The sequence below is a fragment of the Ochotona curzoniae genome, unplaced genomic scaffold, assembly GCF_017591425.1.
Source record: "Ochotona curzoniae isolate NIBS_2020 unplaced genomic scaffold, NIBS_Ocur_1.0 scaffold_3208, whole genome shotgun sequence".
Classification (NCBI taxonomy): Eukaryota; Metazoa; Chordata; class Mammalia; order Lagomorpha; family Ochotonidae; genus Ochotona; species Ochotona curzoniae.
The window spans coordinates 15,870,668-15,891,750 of record NW_024467106.1 but is presented as its reverse complement, the minus strand read 5'-3'; the positions used below and the strand labels follow the sequence as shown (position 1 = coordinate 15,891,750).

General features: G+C 40.3%; 1 long non-coding RNA gene across 1 annotated transcript; it reads left to right on the top strand.

Moving 5' to 3' along the window:
• Positions 1-5,591: 5,591 nt before the first annotated feature.
• LOC121144635 lies at positions 5,592-19,581 on the top strand. Its single transcript, XR_005881902.1, has 3 exons — positions 5,592-5,684; positions 19,385-19,475; positions 19,568-19,581. It is a non-coding gene; the product is annotated as an uncharacterized LOC121144635 (long non-coding RNA).
• The last annotated feature ends 1,502 nt before the right edge of the window (positions 19,582-21,083 follow it).

Below are 21,083 nucleotides of genomic sequence, written 5' to 3'. Positions count from 1 at the left end.
GGCTGCAACCAGGAACCAGCAGTGTTATCCAGCTATCCCGTATGGGTGGCAGGGTCCAAGCACCCACACCGTGCTCTACTGATATCCTCAGGCCATTGACAAGGAGCTGGACTGAAGTGGAGCAGCTGAGACAGGAACTGGCACCTACATGGGATGCTGACATTGTAGGCAATGGTTTTATTAGCCATGCCACAATGCTGGCCAGAAGTTCAAGTTTTAAAAATTAGCTTCGACTTTATGCAATATTATGACTACAGAGTTGAAAAATATGTTCCAAGATTTATAATAAAAATAAGTGTGCCCTGTGTACTAATTCCTACCTTGCTTGATTCTGTCCAGTAGATTATTTGCCTCTCGGTTCTTTCTTCTGGACATGACTCTATATTTGTAACAGATACTCTTGTGCTGTTACCTGTTGTTTATTAATGATGGACTTCTACTGACATGGTACTATGTTAGATGAAAATTTAGAACATTCATACATTTCTTTTTCATTCTCTTTGTTCCCTTAGTATTTACATCACAATTTTTGTGTAAAGCAGAATCAAAATTTCTGTTATGACCATGCAAATTGTGTTCACCGTTGAGTCCACTTAGTGTACTAGAATATTTCATTGTGTAGATCTATCAGATATGGATTTTGAATTGCTCCTTTATCTCTAATTGGCATTGCTTTTTTTTTATAAATACATTCATTTTTTACTCATTAGTCCAGGTTAGTATTTCTTACCCTTAAATGATTCATTTTTCGTTTAGACATTATTTGAGAGGTGGAATGACAGAGAAAAAGATAAAGGGAGAGAGTCTTTTTCGCTTCATGGATGTCTGTAACAGCAGGGATTGAGTGGGATGGAAGTTGGGAGTTTGGAATTTAATCCCAGTCTCCCAAATCGGCTTCAGGGATACAATCACCTGTGCCTTCCTTCCCTGTGGCTTCCCAGGAAGCAGGCATGGAATCTAGACACTCCAGAATGGGATGCACGTGCCATGACAATTTCTTAATGGGGAGACTAAATGCCTCGCTGTTTGTCCCTCGTTTCATAGCAGAAGTTGACAAAACATTTCTGTAAAGGGTTATGTAGTAATTATTTCTTGACTTGGAGTCCAGACACTATGGCAGTTCTTTCTGATTGAGCTGTGTGGTATGAGAATCATCACAGACAGAACTGCATGTAAATACATGAGTGTAGCTGTTACAATACAGCTCTATTAAGGCAATAAGGTGGCAGGTTTGATTTGGTCTCAGGACTATAGTTGGCTGACCCCTGTTATCTGTGATAAAATATGAGGGCACATCAAGAAATTTGTGGGGAAATTGATTTAAAAGATAAATTTATTTTTGTGTAAAATGCTTTGAAATCCGCACATAGGTTTTTCTATGAACTCCTTGAAGGACCTTGAGTGTATCACATATTAACTTTTGCCAAATCTTGCTTCCTTGCAGTTTGCTCACTTTCTCTGTGTGCATTACTGGTTTTGTTTGCATCCTGCCAACTCAGCCCGTTGCTGGGCAGGGTTCCTTCCATTGCTGTTTTGCTTTGGACTCTACTTCTTGAATTTCTTTCATCTTCTTCCTTCTTGTTTTATTCCCCCTTTTATATTATTTATTTTACTTGGAAAGGGTAAATTTACAGAGAGAAGGAGAGACAGAGAGTAAGATCTTCCATATGCTGGTTCATTTCCCAGATGGCTGCAATGGCCAGAGCTGAGCCAATCTGAAGCCAGCATCTGGGAGCTTCTTCTGGGCTTCCACATGGGTGCAGGCTCTGAAGGACTTGAACCATCCGTTCCAGCTTTCCTAGGACCTAAGGATGGAGCTGGATTGGAAGATGAACAGCTGTGACACAAACCCAAAGGGGCTATCAACCTTGGCGGGTGGAGAATTAGCTTGCTATGGCACCATACTGGTCCTAGTTTATTTCATTTTTATCGGGTAACTTCCTTAAAAAGAGGCTAGGCATGTTCCCCTGTGTTTATTAGCAGCTTAGCTTAGTCGTATCCCAAGTGTTCTTCAGAATTTGGAAGTTTTCCTTCCATCAGTTTCTGACATCTAGCATTTCTTGGAAGCAGCCTAGTTGCAACTTGAATTTCTGTGAACATACAGTCTTGAACCTCTCCTTATGTTCTCCAGCCCTGGTCTGTGCACATGTAGGATCATCTTTTTGCCCTAGAGTTCTGACAATATAGTGATGATCATCTTTGTTCTCCTGCCTCATCAGTGTCCCTCTGTCACCTGATGTATTTGAGTCTGAATTTCTTCAGGCAGTTCCCCCAGACCCTAGCTCAGCTGTCTTCTGCCTGAAACGTGACTATAAGGCTCTGTGAGGTCAGGGGAGAATCTTGGGGTTTGCCTCTTCCTGTGTGCAGATGTGCAGCTCCATCTTACTCCTTCTCATGGAGCATCAGGGCTTTGAGTGCCTCACCTTGCAGGTGGTGTGCCGAGTGCATAAGATTGATTATGGGCCCTTTAAGTTCAAGCTTTCTTCAGTCTGATAAATTGATCATCGCACATATATTTATATCCCCTCATCTAAAATTTGTTCAAGTTGTTTGTTTACCTATACCTTAAAATATCTCTTTTGTTGTTTCTTTTGTCAGGGGAAGGAAAAGATGTACTCAATAATGCTTGTAATCTGTCTGCCATACTTTAACCAGAAGTTTGCAATTTGTCCTCCCATAGAATACGTGCTTTCTTGTTGTAAAGGTTGTTGGCTCTCCTGCTAGAAAACAATTCTGTTAGTTCACACAGTTTCCTTATGCCTGGCTCCAAGTTGGCATCCTAGAAAAAAAAAATTAGTGAATGAACCAACACATGTTGAGGGGAATGGCTTCACAGGGAGTCCTAGAAGATGACGCTGGACGAAACTGAGTTCAGATTATGAAGAGCCCTGAGTGACAGGTCAAGGAGAGTGACTTTTTCCCAGTTGGAAGATGATGGTGATTCCACAGGGGCGATAGAGATGATGGTGAGGATGGGAAGGTATTTCAGTGAATGTGGTTTCAGAAACACTTTTTCTGGCTGTGGAGTTCAGGCTAGTCTGAATGCAGCATACATGTAAGGAAATAAGAAGGCAAGAGTAACACATGTCTGAGATTGAGGATGAGAGATTAGCAGAGAATTTATGGAGGATCACTCTAGAGGAAGTAAGTTCTGAATCAACATTAAGAGTCAACATTGATAGTAGGGAATAGGGGGCTTGATTATCAGAAAGAAAAGACCATATAAAGGATGCTGACATGGATGACAAGCAGTAGATGTCTTTTGTTGCATTTTAAAGAATCATTTTGACTTTCAAAGATTCACAGAGCAGGAAAGCTTCCTTTTGCAGATTACCTCCCCAATGGGCCACACCAAAGCCAGAAGCTGGAACCATCTAGATCTCAGATGGGTAGTTGTAGGGGCTCAGTTCTTAAGACTATCATCTGCTGCCTCCCCAGGTGCATTTGCTGGGAGAGGGAATGGAAGTAGAGCACCCATGACTTGAACAGATATAGGATGGCAGGTTGCAAGTGGTGACTTAGTTAACTTTACCACAGGGCAAGTCTGTTTGTCATCTTTGTGGCAGTAAAAGAACATCCAAGTGGAATTATTTGACACGCAATTGGCTATGTTATAAGTAGGAACTAAAACACAGATTGGGCAATTACTCTCCTGAAGGTCAACAGAGAGAATGAGTTGGGGAAAGATGATTATTGCTCGAAGTCATACAACTGAAATTGGCAGATTCAAAACTTGGAGTCAGGCCTGATTAAATACACGGCCCATCTGTAACCACAAGTTTGTACTGATGGAAAACTTTATTAAGATGCAGCCTGGGAGAACAGAAGCTTTAGCTTGCGTTTGGGGAGAAGACTCACTCGTAAGAGTGCAGCTGAGTTCTTAAGAATGAAGGGAAGAAATTCAACAGAAAAAGAAGAGTATAAGGGAAGAATGCCGCCACTCCAGGACTCTGCAGTTTGTGGCCAGTGGGATTGCATCTGGGACTGGCTGCTGTGGCAGACCACTGCACCTTGGTTAGGGTTGAGGCCTCTTGAAAATCTCTCTAACTTTCAGCCTGAGAAGTTCAGAGAGCATCAGCTGTGCTTTTTTTTTTTTTTTTTTTTTTTTAACACTTTCCACCCTGCCCACCGCTATGAATCAAGCCAAAGAAAACTGCGGCCAAGTAGCAATTCTCAGAACACAAGCAAGGCTGACATCCTGCCTGGTTTCCTCCTATGTCTCGCTCAGCCCAGAGCAGCCTGAGAAAATGCTGGTGAAGTGATACCAAGAGCTTTTCAGCAGTACCACCGACGGGGAATGGCCCGGGGAGTCACTGCCCTCCCAACTCCATCCCCGCCAGAATCTTGTGGTTTCTGGCAGAGGCCTTAGTGTGGAAGAGGAACTAGATGCCAGGAGAGTGGGGGCGTGCGGCATGTAGGCTGTGAAACCAAATGAGAATCTTCCAAAGCCAGCAAAGACGGTTTTGTTTCTGGAATTTGGAATTCAAAGTTTTTCACACTCAATATTTCTGTGACTAGAAGGAGAGATATAAATCTGGTTTTTACCTTTGGTTTATGTTATCTGATTTTCAACAGAAATAATTATAAGTCTTATATTGCTTCCTTTTCTACAATGTGGTTTAATTTCGTAAAGAGCTGAACAGGGTGGCAGAGATGAATCAGAGGCAGTGTCAGCATGTTAGCTTTATACCCATGATTACAAAACTGTGGTCTAGTAAGCTGGAAACTCTCCAAAAAGTATTTCTTAATCCTTTATTTTTGTGTTCAGTTGGGAACATTTCTTCTTTCTTTCTCCTACTAATATGACCTCTTTAATTTCATAGGAGAGATTGAAGCATGGAGTCTGAATCTCATGTCCTTCTCTTCCTTACTGGGTAATAGTGAGACAGATACGTAACCTCTCTAAGCCTCAATTGTCTGCTTATAAATGCAAAAAAGATGATCTTCACACACATGCATGTACACACACTGCTCGTACTTGATGCTAACATGTTAATTACTACTGCTGATCAGTATTGGACATCTTTTTTTCTTTATTGGTGGTTGCTGACTCACCAAAAGAAAAGAAAAGAAAACCAATTTACTGTATGTTGCTACTACAAGGGAGAGAATTGTGGGTGTTTATGTTTTGGACCTTATTTTTAGACATTAGAAGAATGTTCCATCCACTGGATTTTGAAATTAAGAATGAGGAACTATTGTTTATACCATGAATTACAGAAAATGCAAATATCACATGTATAATTTCAATTTTATATTATAGATAGTTAAATGAGAGGTGGGGTAAGGAGGGAGAGGGAAAAGGAAGGGAGAAAAAAAGGGAGAGGAGAAGGAAGGGGAAGAGGAAAAAGGGAAATGAAAGGACACAGAAAGTTGACAGAGATGCTAAAAACATGATGAAGTAAAGTAGAATTAAGCCCCAGGGTTTGCAGATTAATCGTTTTGTCCTAATTAGCACTTGGTCAGTGAATACCAGTGTCATGTGCTTGTTGCTGTCATTTCCCTTTGGAACCCATCCAGTCATCCACTGCTTTATTTAATTTAATCATTAACTACGAACTATGTCCTATGTATTTGGCCCTGTCCTAGGTGCTGGCAAGGCAGAAGATCAAACTAACCTGCCCTTCAAAAGCTGAAAGTCTTGCAGAAGGAACAGACAGACAAGTAAACAGTCACAGAGAGCAGTAAGTTCCTGATTCAGATTTGTGGTGGTAGGAACCTTCATAAAGCTTTGCTGAGTCTCACGGGAAAGGGGGCAATTTGTGGGATGGATGAGATTCTCAGAATGGTTAGGGATGTCTTCTGGACAGATGAACTGGAATTATTTTGAAATGACCTAATTCTTTCTGAGTTGGGATCCAGTTTATTTGAAACATAGCTTGCTGCATCCATGCTTCAGATGAGTAGATGAATCCTCATTAACTTGTTGTATAGACTTGATCAAGCTGTTGAACTCTTATGAAGAATTTGCTTTTACTTAGGTGGCGAATAAAACTCAAGAATGTTAGAAACTTCAAGTAAATTTAGCTAATAGATGTAAAATTTTTGTGCATTGTTATGGACACAAGAGACCCTGACATTGAAACCATTAATTTTATTTCACGTGTATTGGATCTTTGGTCTAGCAGCATTTTAGTGTGCAACTGGGACGGTGGACAAGATTAATATGGGGATAGAGGAGATCCCCTTTTAAAGAAGACGGGTTATGGTTTACTTATGACTTTTCAAGTCTTGTACTGCAACTTTCCAAAAACCTCTGAATCACAGTATTTCAACTAAAATTGCTGAGATTTTTTTTTCCTTTGGAGTCGATCTCCCTCAGAGGTTCTTAGGACTAGAATGAAATCAAACCGAAAGTGACAAATTATCCATTTCTGTTGTATATTAGCTCTAAATGGCAAAAAACTTAGAGCACTCCCTCCTGAGAGTGAAGCTATTTGAGACAGCCATCAGCAACACGATAAGCAAAAAGCTGTTTTCAACCCTATAAGTGAGCAGCATCAAGGGTTCAGCTGTCATAGGACAGACACCATGCACAGGATGTAGAGAGAGCAAGCAGAACCGTGAGAATTAAGTATACACAGAAGGAGGTAATTTTGAACACAGACTGACCTAGTTAGCTGTTTATCTCATAGGAATGCTATTAACTACCTAGAGGGAGGGGTGTGTGTGTGTGTGTGTGTGTGTGTGTGTGTGTGTGTGTGTGTGTATGGGGTATAATTCAAATCAGCTGAACACATCTCCTGTATACATATCTGTCCCTTCCTAGGAATGGCCCCGGCCACACAGCAAGCAAGTCTGTTCTTTCCTCCCTGTGCCCGAGACCAGACTTTATGCTAAGACAGCTATAATCACATGAGTATCTCTTATTTAAACACAGATTCCTGGGTCTCACTCCAGGTTGGGGTTTGAGAGCTGCTTTTCCGTGGCTCTTCGGTGATGCTGCAGCTGCTGCATGTGCCTTGAGAGCCCTTGATCTGGGAAGAGGGAGCAGGACTGCCACAGGGTTCCTCTACTACATACAATGCCACGCTGCGTTGCACATGTTTTCCATGTGTGCTTCCTGTTGTTTTCTAATATTTTTACTTATTTATTTGTTCTTGAATGACTAATAGACAAGCAGGCAGACACAGAGAACTATCATTTGCTGGCTCATTCCTTAGAAGCCTTGACTGAGTTGGGCTAAAGCCAAGAACCCTGAACTCAATAATCCTGCCACGTGGATGGCAGGCACTCAGGCAGGTGAGTCATTAGCTACTGCCTGCTAGGGTGTGCCACAGGTGTAAGTTGGATCAGAAGAAAGAAGCAACAAGATTCAAGCTGGGCATCTTACAGGATTTGGGCATCCAAAGTCGTAACTAACCACTGTGCCAAATGCCTGCCCCTCGGGAGTGCTTTCTGTTGCTCGCAAGTGTCTTAGTGGATATTGGAAGGGGGTTGTCCACAACCTGAAGAAGAGATGAATTAAGAGTTAAAGGGATATCAAGATGCTCTCCATAATGGAGTATCAGTTCTGTTCAGACAAGAATAGGAGGTGGATCTTACCAAGGTGCTGATTTTGCCTCTAATGAAGAAAGTTTTTCATAGTGTAAAATGTGGGCAAATGAGCAGCTTTAGGGTTAAAGATGATATGTGCAGTACGGATATTTATGTCTGATCTCTCCTTACATGCAAGTAACTGAACTTTCAGCATTACATTCAGCATAAACTCCTTTTAAAGGTTTTTTTTTTATTGTAAAGGTAAATTTACAGAGAGAAGGAGAGACAGAAAGATCTTTCATCTCCTGGTTCTCTCCCCAGATGATTACAATGGTCAGAGCTGAGCTGATCCATGCTAGGAACCAGGAGACACTTTTGGATCTCCCACGTGACTGCAGGTTCCCAAGGCTCTGTGCCATCCTCAATTGCTTTCCCAGGCTATAAACAGGGAGTTAGACGGGAAGTGTAGCAGTTGGGATGCAAACTTGTGCCTATATGGGATCCTGGCACTTGCAAGGAGAGGATTTAGTCACTGAGCCATCATGGCAGACCCTCAGAATAAACTTTTAAGACCCAAAGAAAATTGAGAAGATATGAGAAGGAAAATTGGAACACAGATTGACAAGTATTCCATCTGTCTTTAGCAGAACTGAAAAATTCTGTTGCAGAAGCTAGAAAAAAAGCAGAAGAGTAAGTAGGCTTGTCCTCTAGGTTCTCATAAAGGTTCTGGATTCTGGAGCTTCTAAACAGGGTAGAATGAAGAGAGTGGGTTGAGTAATATGAATATAGACAAGGGGCCAAGCATGATCTTACCCTTTCCAGTGCATCTGTGATGCTTTCTCCTACGCCCAGTATTTAACTGGAGGTTTGCTGTCTGCAGGCACCGAGTTAGAAGGTTAACCCTGGACTGGTAAACATCAGGCACTGAGGTAAAAAAGAAGTGCCTCGCATATATTGAGTAGGAGTAATGAATAATAGTGAAGAAATAGAACTTTACATCCCGAGTCGTTTTCATATATTGAGTTCCCAGAATGTTGAACGCCCCGCATATGCTTGCATATGATAGTATAAATCTGGGATTTGGAAGGCACTTAACAACTTCTAGCTACTACCCAGAAAGATTGGAAGAGAACTGAGGGTGCTTTTGGTGCTGAAAAGTTTCTTTTTTAGATTGAATTTAAAGTCAACAGTATTTACTGAGCAGATACTTTGTCCCTCAAAGCTGGTTTATAAGCTCAGAGTTTCAACAGGGACTTATTGCCCATTCCTCAGTGAACTGGGTAGTAGAGGGAGGGGCAGGAACAGCATATGCCAGGGCAGATGTAATACAAGAGTGTGCTGAGTTTGTGGAACTATAAACAGCTCAGTCAGTGTCATTGGCATGGAAATTGTAGATGTGTGGAGAGTGTGGGAGGAAGGAGGCCAAGAAATGCAATTTTGCTTACATCTCTCTTTTTACATTACTCTGTCAAAATGCCTATCATTTTATAGGCATAAGGTTTATTTATATACATATATATAAAATATATATATATATATACTATATATATATATGTAAAGTAAATTCTTGTTTTACATTTTTCCCATGGATGGCAATGTTTTTAACGACCATCTACATTGCTATGAGAATAATCTAAGTCATTCTTTTGAATTCCTGTTTAATATTTGGTGACATTTTAAGGTGTGTACCATTTTTTTTCTTTGCCAGCTTATTCTCTCGGGAATGTAATTTGAAATTATTTACTGAGCGGGTGGTAGCTGAGTGGCTAAATTCTTGCCTTGCAACTGATGGGATCCCATATTGGCACCAGATGTGTCTTAGCAGGAACAAACTGAGCACTCTGATGTAAGATGAGTTGTCCTTAGCAGAGGTTTAATTGCTATTCCACAGGCGTGGCCCTGTGATTATCTTTACTAAATGGAAGTTCTTAACCATCAATAATCACATTTGCTGTTTTTTGGAGGATACACATTTCAAATTTTACCTTTCCCACCCTAGCTCACAAAGATATTTTCTTATGTTTTCTTCCAGTGGCTATAACTCTTACCTTCATATTTAGAAATTCTTTCAAAGTTCACCTTTTGTATGTGTTACAGGTCATGGTTCCAGATTTATTGTTCTTTTCATAGTGAACATGGAAGTTAGTTCCATCCAGGGAAATGACAATGGTGACACGCAATGCCTGTTCCTGTAACCCAGTGGATGAAGTAATAAAGGGATACATTTGTGAATGAGATCAGATACTAGGAGATTGTATAGGGTTCATGAACACCATAAGTCACACAATGAATCTCAGCAGGGTATGCTGTCCTAGTCCTTAAAGTCACTTTTCTGTTTTTGAGACCCTGTGAGCTTTAAACTGAAAAGCTAACTGAAAATTATTTTTTAGCTTTCATAGAAGCAGCTCTTCCCTAGCCAGACATATATCCTTCAATTTCAAACTGCAATAGAACCAAATATTAAGTGTCTCTCTTTCTTTTCAAATGAACAGATTCATTCTCTGTGCGTGTTAGATGTTGGTGGGGCAATATGTAAAACCTTTCCTCGCATTTACAAGTTTCCATAATAAAGAAGATACAGCCTACTTGGTAGAGAGGTTTCTTAGCAACCCCTAGAAATCTGACATGTCTGACTAATTCTAGAGACTGTATGGACCATGGTTTTGTTTCCCTTGCAGTGGCATGACCACATCTTACATTTAACAATGGAACAAATACCTGGTGACCAAAAGACCAGATTGTGGTCACTACCATTATTCTCTAAAGATGTACATTTTCCCCCTGTCTAGATATCATGATAGGAAGATTGTATGTCCCCATTTCCTTAAACTTGAGTGGGATCATATGACTGTTTGGCCTAAGAAGAAGCCATCCTTTCATGTCTAAGGTGTATTCATCCCCAAGTGAGAGAGAAGTTATTTGAAATTCTACAGGGTCAAGCAATGTGTTCAAGATCACTCAGCCAATACACCTGAGCGCTTGGGGATGAAGCCCAGATTACACAAATAACTGGTTCCTTTCTAGGTACAGAGACTGGTTTGAAAGGTATTTCAGAAGTCTGGGTGAGCTCGGTTCCATTTAGTGATGAGAAGTTAAGGTGTCTAGCAAGCTACATTCTTACAGAGATTGTTGTTTGGTACCTGTTGCCAGGGGAGTTTCCCTATGACTCACGTGTACCCAGGAATCCAGAGGGGGAAGCTCAGTTTTTACTTCTTGAATTTTAGGGTTGCAATAAACGGTGGGGCTCACACAGATATGAGCCTTTATAAATGAAGGGATTGAAGGAGGCATTGGATAAGTCCATTTCTCTCTGAACATCAGTTTTTTTAACCATACACAAAAATTTAGTCGCCTTAATTAAAGTAAATGTTAATTAAGTCATTCGATTCAATTACACATTTAATTTAAGGTCCCCCTGAAGCTTCCTTTTTTTTTTTCTAGCTCTTGAGGATAACGCTGAGAATTCAATATAATGTTATTTCAAGGAGTGGTTTTGCAATGGTGTTACTCATTTGGACGAATTAAACAAACCTAATATCATTGTACACAAATGTGACTGAAATAGCCTGTAGGAATATCTTAATTATTCTATTTTTATGCAATAAATAGACACTAAGTGCCATATAGGAGGGACCAAGAGGGACCATATTCATTTTATGCATTATAACATATCAATTGGCCTTACATGGAGGTAGATAAGCAGTTTTAGCATAAAAAAGAATGAGAGGGGCCCGGCGCGGTGGCGCAAGTGGTTAAGGTCCTCGCCTTGCACGCCCGGGATCCCATATGGGCGCCGGTTCTAATCCCGGCAGCCCCGCTTCCCTTCCAGCTCCCTGCCTGTGGCCTGGGAAAGCAGTCGAGGACAGCCCAAAGCCTTGGGACCCTGCACCCGCGCGGGAGACCCGGAAGAGGCTCCTGGCTTCAGATCGGCATAGTATCGGCCCGTTGCGCTCACTTGGGGAGTGAATCATCGGATGGAAGATCTTCCTCTCTGTCTCTCCTCTCTGTATATCCGCCTTTCCAATGAAAAAATAATAAAAATAAATCTTTAAAAAAAAAAAAAGAATGAGATGGTAAATATAAATTTATATCATTAAAATTTTAAAAGTGATCTGTTGTTTAAAATAAAAATTATGCCAATATATTGTGCATTTTAGCCCATGTTAAGTAAATTTTATTATAAAGTAATATGAAGCATGTAAGGGACTGATGGAGGCATACTATTACAAAGTTTTACATTTGTGTGTGAGGTAGTGCCATGTTAACTGAATAAAGATAGTTGTATGTTAATCTAATGGATTAGATTATAATCTAATATTATAATTCAACAATGGAATTAAAGCAGAATAATAACAATGTTCTTATTATCAAAAATCATGGGAAAGAAAAAGAGGAACTAAGAACATATAATTTCAGAGCAACAAGAAGGTAAATTTAAAACCAATTATGTTAATACTTTATTAAATCCAAAAACTCTATTCCCACTAAAAGGAAGAAATTGTCAGACTGTAAAAATGCAAGACCAATTATTTGCTGCCAGCAGTGAAATTACATTGTATATAAGTTTATACATATATTAAAATTAAAAGCATTGGAATAGTTATGACAGAACAATCCTGACAAAAGTAGATATTATGTATTAATATCTGACAAAATGAAATTCAAAATAAGGAATATTACCAAGACTAAAGGGTAATAACACTATTAGGATCACTCATCAAAAAACATAATGGCCATAATTTGCACACAATTAACAGAGCTATCAGACATGAAATTAAAAGGAGTAGAACTGAAAGAAAAATCAAGATAGATCTTTAATTATCTTGGAGACTTCAACACCCATCTTCAAGTAACAGGTCATAAAATATGAAATCATTAAATCTGGAAGAACTGAGCAGGAAAACCAACCAAGTTGATCTGGCATTAATGGAATTCTCAAACCAACAACAGTAGAATTTACATTGCTTTGAAGAAATCATGACACATTCACTGAGGATAGATTGTTGGTTCACCATGCTTAATAATGAGGAGTGTATTATTTAGCATTAGCAAAACAATATTAGAAATTACCAGCAAAATCATTTCTAAATATTTACAAATTTAACAGTATACTTCTAAATATTCTATGGACTCCAAACTAGCAATATAAATGAAATTATAAAACATTTAAAATGGAAAATTACAGGGACATTTCAACTTTAAATGCCAACATCATGGGGAAAAGAATGCAAAGGAATGATTTAAGCTTCTATCTCTAGGCACATGTTAGCTATTGTCCACACATTTTGATGTGTTGTGTTTCCTTGTTATTCTACTCAAAATTCTTTCTTGTTTCTTTTGTATGATCAACACAATATTGCGTGGAGTGAGGAGGGCAGAGACCAGTGCCATCAACAAAGAACTAAAGGACACTGTGTTGGTTGTACCTATAATTTCTGCAGTAATTCATTAGCATTGCCCTTCTAAAGGCCAGAGGGTGACAATCTCCTTACAACTCATCATTACTAACACTCGAACAAACAAGGTGGAGTATAGTGTTTAAAAGATTTACTTATTTCTATTGGACAGTTAGATATACAGGGAGGAGAAGAGACAGAGAGGAAGATCTTCTATCTATTGGTTCACTCCCCAAGTGACCACAGCAGGCAGAGATGAACCAATCTGAAACCAGGAGCTTCTTCCAGGTCTCCCACATGGATGCAGGGTCCCAAGGCTTTTCCCACCAAAACCAAAGGCAAATGTGAAGAGCATCCCAGTAAAATAACAACAGAAGACTAAATCAAACAATGGACAACCCATTGCTAAAATGACAAGGCCAAATTAATTCATATTAATCCTGAATGTAAACAATTTAAACTCATCAGTCAAACATCACAGATTAGTAGGCTGGATTAAAATGCAAAACCCATCTGTTGTTGCCTACATATCTCACCAACAAAGATTAGTGGAAAATATACCTCATGGATTTTGATTTTTTTTTAAATTTTCATTTCTTCTCTTCAAAAAATTTTTTTTCTCATTAAATTCTTTACTGACTCATAGGTCGTACAGTAGCATCATTTTCTTCCAGAAGATTCTTGATTTTCTTTCATTTCTTTAGCATTACATTAGTCATGTTATTTAATTTTATGGCATTGTAAATTTTTTTATTTTTCTCCCTATTGTTGATTTGTTTTGTGAGTTTTCATTTAAGGGGATGTATAGTAACTGTGTAATGGATACTATCCTATCCAAATATGAGGATGCAATGCAGTATGCATCTGTGCTTTCAGATCAAACATGTGCTGCCAATGAAACTTCAATATATCTTCATAATAGGATGCTGGACCCTCTGCCATTATCCATGACCACAATGATGGACTTATGACTGTTTAGTATAGGGGAAATCAGTATGGGGAAATGGGATTGGGGGAGGGGATCAGTGAAATTTCAAAGCCTATGGAACTGTATCATAAAATAATAATAATAATAAAAGAAAAAGAAAACGATGTTGAATGAGGTTATATCGCAAGGTACTTAGGAGGATCGCAGTGGGGAATGTCAGGCTGCATGTCTGAACGCATGACATATACAGTGGAGACTCACGCTCCTAGAGAAACATCTGCTATCGGTTCTCTTACTAACCAGCTCAGGCAGGGAGGGAGCACATTGCCTTGCGCCAAGTCAACTTGTGGCCAGCAAAGCTATCATGAACTGAGGGTCCGACTCATCAAACCAGAAAGCTGGGAGGACCCAGCAGCAGTACACTGTACGATAAAAGTGGAATATATCAGGTAGAAGTGTTTGAGACCAGATATATAACAAGGCTTGGAACTAAATGTGAATTAACTTATTCAACTCCCACGTCACTCACATTCACTGCCCTGGCCTTTTCCTTTAGTTTGCATTAATGAATGCATATAGGTCTCTAGGTGATGGCCCAGAGATCTTCCAACGTGGAGGGAGGGGAAAAAAAAAAAACCTGAACATGGCTTACTGTTCTGGTATACAACTGCCAGATGAAACGAAAAACAATCGTTTTGTAGCACCACTCAGAAGTGGCTTTAAAAGTAGGATGCTTTGGGCCCAGCACGTAGCCTGGTGGCTAAAATCCTCACCTTGCACATGCCGGGCTCCCATATGGGCGCCGGTTCTAATCCACTTCCCATCCAGCTCCCTGCTTGTGGCCTGGGAAAACAGACAAGGACAGCCCAAAGCTGTCTACTTGGGGGAGTGAACCAGTGGAGACAGCTGACTCCTGGCCTCAGATCAGCTCAGCTCTGGCTGTTGCAACCAGTTGGGAAGTGAATCTTCTCTGTCTCTCCTCCTCTCTATATATCTAACTTTCAAAAAAAAATCCCTTTTAAAAAAGAGTAGATGCCTTTTCCTGAGGGTTTAAAATCTGTTTAGAAGCAGTATTTGATGTGTTTGCTAAACTAGATCAAGCTGTGAAAATAAACAGTTACATGTACACTATGGGGAAAAGTGGATACCTGTGTCTTATACAGTGGTATGCAAAGGATCCATCTTGCAGGAGAGGAGACCAAAAATTCACCCATCAGATCACGTTCTACCCCTACTAGAAACATCAGGTTCATAGAACAAGGACATGGATCCCTGCAAACATAGCTTCAATACTGGGGTGGGCTTGATGTGTCTTATTGCAGGTAAATAAATGACCTTTATGTCACTGTATCCCCAGAAGTATAATAAATAGAGGAGTTATCATAGCCAGTACTTGATAGATAGGATAAGCTGATGGCTTGGTGTCCAGGTGAGCTGCTTCCAATTTCCTTAGTGTTCTTTTATCTTGTCTTGGCTGGATGAAGACACAATCTAAGAAGGACATGGTGACAATTTCCGCAGACAATGCAAAAGCACAATATGGCAGTGGCTACAGTTTTCTTATCAACATATGATCCTGGGGGAGTACTTCCAGACCACGTAAAAAGCTGATCCAAGCTACCCAGACATATCCAAGGACTGCAAGACCCAGCCTCAAAAGCTAAGCCTCCTCCAGAACCTCAGAGCCCAACAGCCAGCTACTTCCAGGATTAGCCCCATCAGAAAGTATGGGCTTTCTCAAAGGTTATACTTTCTTCCTGGGGCTGATTTCCCCCAGCGGCTTGACCTGGTAAGGTAAAGATATGACTCCTTGCTGCAATGCAGGATAATTCTCCGGAATGAGTCAAGTTTGATAGATCCCTGAGGGATTAGTTGATGGCAACTCCTCATTCTTATCCAAGCCATCACTTACCACAGGTGTCAATTAGCAGATCACATTCACATTAACATTTTTCTGTAGATCTCTAGCTCACTGTTTCTTGAGGAGAACCTGAACTTGAGCAACCACTTTGTCAACTCAAACCTTGAATGTACTAAAGTGTGCATCCATTTAGGCTCCTTTTAATAGAGCGAACTCTCTGGAGAAAAATTACATCATTCTAAGGCTCCTGATTTTGAAATTTCTTTCTATACTTGAAAACCAGTGTTACATGGAGAGAGGGAGATGAACACACACACATACACACAAACACACGCTGGTTGAGAGAGAGACAGAGATAAACAAAACAGGTGGAGCTGTGTTAGGGTGAAGCCAGGAGTCAGGAGTTTTCTCCAGGTCTCCCTGGAGATGCAAGGGCCAAAATTCTCAGGTTATCTTCACTCTACTTCTCCCAAGTCATTGACAGGGAGCTAGAATGGAAGTGGTGCGATCAAGACTGGAACTGGTGTGTGTATGTATGACATGTACGCAGGTCTACTCACTCTGCCACAACGCCAACTCCAAGGCACTGATTTTTTTTTTATAATTAGTGACTTTCAATAAAACAATTGCTGAACATATCAAGCAGTAAGTCCGCAAAGGGAAAATAAATAGAAGTAAGAATCAAGGATGACTCTAATTAATTGATCTTGAGAAATATAGACTGTGACATAATTGGGATTGCTATCTTTAAGAAACTAAATTTCAAAATACTTTTTTTTTGGCCTCCAAATTGGGATTATATAAAAAGAATGAAATCGGCATTTAAAACTAAAAAAAAAAAAAAATGACCGGAAGATTGAATATAGAAGATGGGATCAGTGAATCATGAGTTTAGAGTATACACACTGAAATATGGAAGGCAGAAAGGATGCGACAGATTAAAAGGAGCACATAGATAATATGGACAAAGTGAGAAGCATATTGTATATAAATAGAATTAAAAGGTGAATTTATTTTGGTGCCAAATTTGGAAAACATTGCCTAGTTTTTTCATAGTACAGTCCTCTGTGCTTTAGCGAACACCAAGCATTAACAGCCAATCCATCGTCCTGCATGGGTGTAACACATCGCTGCATGTTTATTACATTTAAAGTGAATGAAGCCATTTTCAGTGGCATGTGTGGTGTCTCTGGGCCGGGCCTCCGAGCCCCAAGGTCGGTTGGTGGGGTAGGGAGGCGCTGTCTGGAGTCTGGGGTTCCCCTCCTGGGCCAGGGCACCTTAGTGCCAGCGAACCCCATGGGCCGTCTGGAGGCACCATCTGAGTGCTTGAGGTTCTGCGCTCACGGGTGGTATGGGTTCTGGCACAGGTGGGGCGTGCGGGAAGTTGAGGAGCCCCTCCAGGTGAGGAATGATTTCTGAGGGACTTTAACGGACAGGTCCTCGTGCCTGCAAATCAGAGCTTCTTCAGTGGTTTAGATGGAGCAAAGGATAGCATACCCAGATGCAAACGAGGTTATGGGCCAGATGCTGAGACACACTGGCACGTCCATGGGCCTCATTAGCCCTGCCAAACAGGGTCAATATCCCTCCCTGCGCCAGCAGTGTGTGTAGTTGGCTGAAGTATCGTGAGGCAATCTAGGCCCGTGATCTGGGACTTTTGCCTGGCCAGATGCCGAGATGTGCTGAAGGGTCCTTGGGTTGCTCTGGGTACTTGGAGGTATGGACCTATAAGGCATCTGGCAGAACAAATTGGACAACAACCCCAGGCAAACGATGACAGCAAATATCTGGGCAAGTGAAGACTCTGAGGCCTGCTATGTCGGCCAATGAACATTGAAACGGATCCCTCATCCGGGGATCAGTGAGATGGATACCATTTCAGAATTATCGAAACCACTTGGACAGAACCCTCGGAGTATGTGCCACATTGGGACCCTGGTTTGATATCGGGTGGACATTTTCAATCCCTGGGTACTGGGGCAGTTGGGAGGCTGGGTATGGCTTCTCACCTTATCCCACCTCAATCCCTGCCCACACCCCCCAAGAAAGACGAACAGAAACATTGGAAACAATGATCACACCCACTTTTCCCTAACCCTTGATCCATCCCACGCTGACCAATTATGTTATCATCATCTAAAATTTAAGAATAAAAACAATTAAAATTAAATAAATAAATAAAAATAAAAAATGAATGAAGCCATTACAGTATTGCTGCATGTGCTAACCTCCAAGAAGTTCCTACTCCTTCCAGACACTTCACATTTTTGCCATTCAGAAGGTACTGTGAGAGAGTGGGCTTTTAGTCTAGTGGTTAAGATACCCACACCAGAGTGCCTGGCTTCAATTCATGGCTCTGGCTCCTAATTCTAGCTTTCTGCTATAGCAGACCTTGAAAAAATAAGACTAGTGTCGTATGCCACATTATGACATTTTAGCAAAGAATGATCCAATGAGGTTATGTCACCCTGTGATGTCATAGTCATCTTAATTTGCTCATGATGCTCACACAACAATGAAATCATATAATGGGTATGTTGTATGTTATACATAATGATGTTTGATACAATGTTACGAAGTGCCTACGTCTCTGGAGAGTATGAACCACAGGTGGTTCTTCAAGGACAGTGAATGTGATGCTGCTAAGAACACAAACAAATAAGGTGGCATGAATAAGAACCCAAACAACATGTAAGAGAGACAAATTATGACCATCATAGAACTTAATATAAATGGAAGATAACATCATGTGCTCTCCTGCATAAATTTATTTTTGTATCCATGGTTTGTTTATTTTGTTGCTGAGTAAGTAGTATCATTTTTTTTATAACTACACATAGTTTGTTAATCCTTTTTCTATTGAAGGGTACCTGATACATGACATTTTTTTTCATTTTTATGACTAAAACTTCCCTGAATATAACTGTTAAGAAAAAAGAGAAATGCATGTATACATAGTTCTCATCTTTCTTGCAGGTACATGCAGGTGTACAATTAGCACTGGGTAGTACAGCTGCACAGAAAAGACATACAGGTTTAGATTAAACACTTTATACAAAGATCTATACCCCCCGCACTTTCTCTGCCTGCTAACTGGAATGCAGACTTGACAGTGAGTACTGGAACAACTATTCAATGGTTAGCTGCCATCTATTTACAATGATGAAGCAACAAGGTTGACAGAACGTAGGTCCCTGATGGTTATAGAGGCACCAGAGAAGCCTTATAAAGAGAAACAGCACACTGTATTTAACCACTGCTGAGTATTCATTACCACAGCCAAACCTATGTTCTATTTAGTTCAGTCATAAAACATCAAATATTATCATTATTTGAGTTTTTTAGGGTCTAAGCTGAGGCTAGAGACTACACTGTGCATGAAACTGCTCAGAGAGCCATAGTTTCACCTGCATGACCTGAAATAAATGTCTCAGTAGATGTATTATATGTGCTTCAAAACTCAACCTGTCGATTTCACTTAGTGCTTTTGCAGATGCAGCTCAGCATAGGAAAAGGGACAAAGAGGAGTACACAGAAATTTTTCCCTAAAAGTTTCAGTTTGAAAATGGTTAGTCTTTTCTTTCTCTTTTTTGAGAAGGTTGGAAATTATTCTTCTGCCTGTATGTCTAGAATGCCATAGCTTGTGGGTATGTGACTCACTCAAGTAGTTTCACATCACTAGATGCTCCTGGAAAACTGAAGCATCTTTTTGTCTTTCAGGTGGAAAGCAGAAAAATAACATCTTCATAAAGAAACTCCAGGGGATGCTTCTGTTTCTAACTGCTCACCTGTCCCTGTATAGCCCTAAGTGGTGAGGTTATTTTCTGGTTAAGTCATGTCAGGTTAGAACACTTTTTGTCTTTTTTGTTTGTTTTTGATTTTTGTTTTTGCTTTTAACACGAGGTACACCTTGTTAAGTATGGCAAGAGTGGTCTTGGTCACTTCAGGTAATTGTGAACTGCCCACACTAACCTAGGACAGTTCTCAAGGAAACATTGCTTGAACCCAACTGGTTGGAGTCGAAGTTCAGCGCTCTCTCAGATCCACTGAAGGAGATTCTCCTGCTGGGCATTGGCCCATTAGGTAAGTGATCTGCATCTCATGTTGGAGTGCCTGCATTTGACATTTGCCTTGAGCTTCTGATTTAATCTTCTTGCTAATGTGTGCAGTGATGATGTCTAAAGTAGTTGAATCCTTGCCACTAATGAGGAAGGCCTGGATTGAACTGTAAACTCCTGGCTTCGGTACACCCTAACCCCCGCTGCTGTGGTCATTTGGGGAATGAAACAGTGGAAGGGAGCTTTATCTATTGGCTCCTCAGATAAGCAATTATTTAAAAAAGAAATCTAGGGGGAGCCTGCTCTGCAGTTGCTGGTTCTGGGTAGTCAGTGAAAAGATGGGCATGAGAAGGCATACTCAAAATGTCCTAATCTGTTGAGTTGGGGAGAGCCTCAGGGAGAAGGTTGAGATTTATGGAGTTAAACCTGGAGAACTGAGGACTAGAGCATCCAAGAAAAACCAGAAAAGTGTCCTTAACGATGAGATGATGAATTTCTCTTCTAGGATTTAACCTGAAGGAAACCTTAATGAATATCAATACACATATACACAAGAATAGCTACAGTAGAATTTCTGGCAAGTTGGTATAGTGGAAACCATCTAGATTTGAATAATAAAATATATTAGAACTATAGTATGAAAGGTGGAGCCAGTGCTGTGGCTCAGTAGATTAAATATCACATATTTCAGAACAGGATTGAGTCCAGGAGACACTTTTTCTGATCCAGCTTCCTGTTAATGTGTCTGGGATGGAAGAAATTGATGGCCCAAAGAGCGGGGACCTTGCCACCCATTTGTAATACCTGGGTGGAATTCTTGGATTCTATCTTTGGCTTTATCCTGACTCGGCTGTTGGAGTAATTTGGGTAGTGAAGCAGAAAATGGTTTACTTGAAGCAGTAGATGGAAGACACTTCTCTCTCTCTCTCCCTCCCTACAAAGAAAGAGACAGAGGTTTCCTCCCTACTTTCCCCTCTCTCTGTCTCTTTCTTTGAATTGATTTATCTTTTGAATAATAATTAACTAGCTAACTAACTCTATCTTTGGAAAGAAACTATGATACATCCATATGGTGGAATATTATATAGCCAATGAAGTCATGGTTAGTCATTTGTTCTTAATAATTTTTGACTTACGGACTATTTTGAGGTTCTAAGAACCAAAGGTTTTGTCCCTTCAAAAGGTCACATATTCACATAATCTATGTCTACATGCAATTTCATGATGCCTCTTCCATTTCCTGAAGTCAGTCTATCGGACACTGTATTAGCAATCCTTATGTGAGACGTATTTTTACTCATCAGGAAAGGTTTTTAGGAATAGCATATTTTTGAACAAAAAAGTTTACGCAATGACATGAC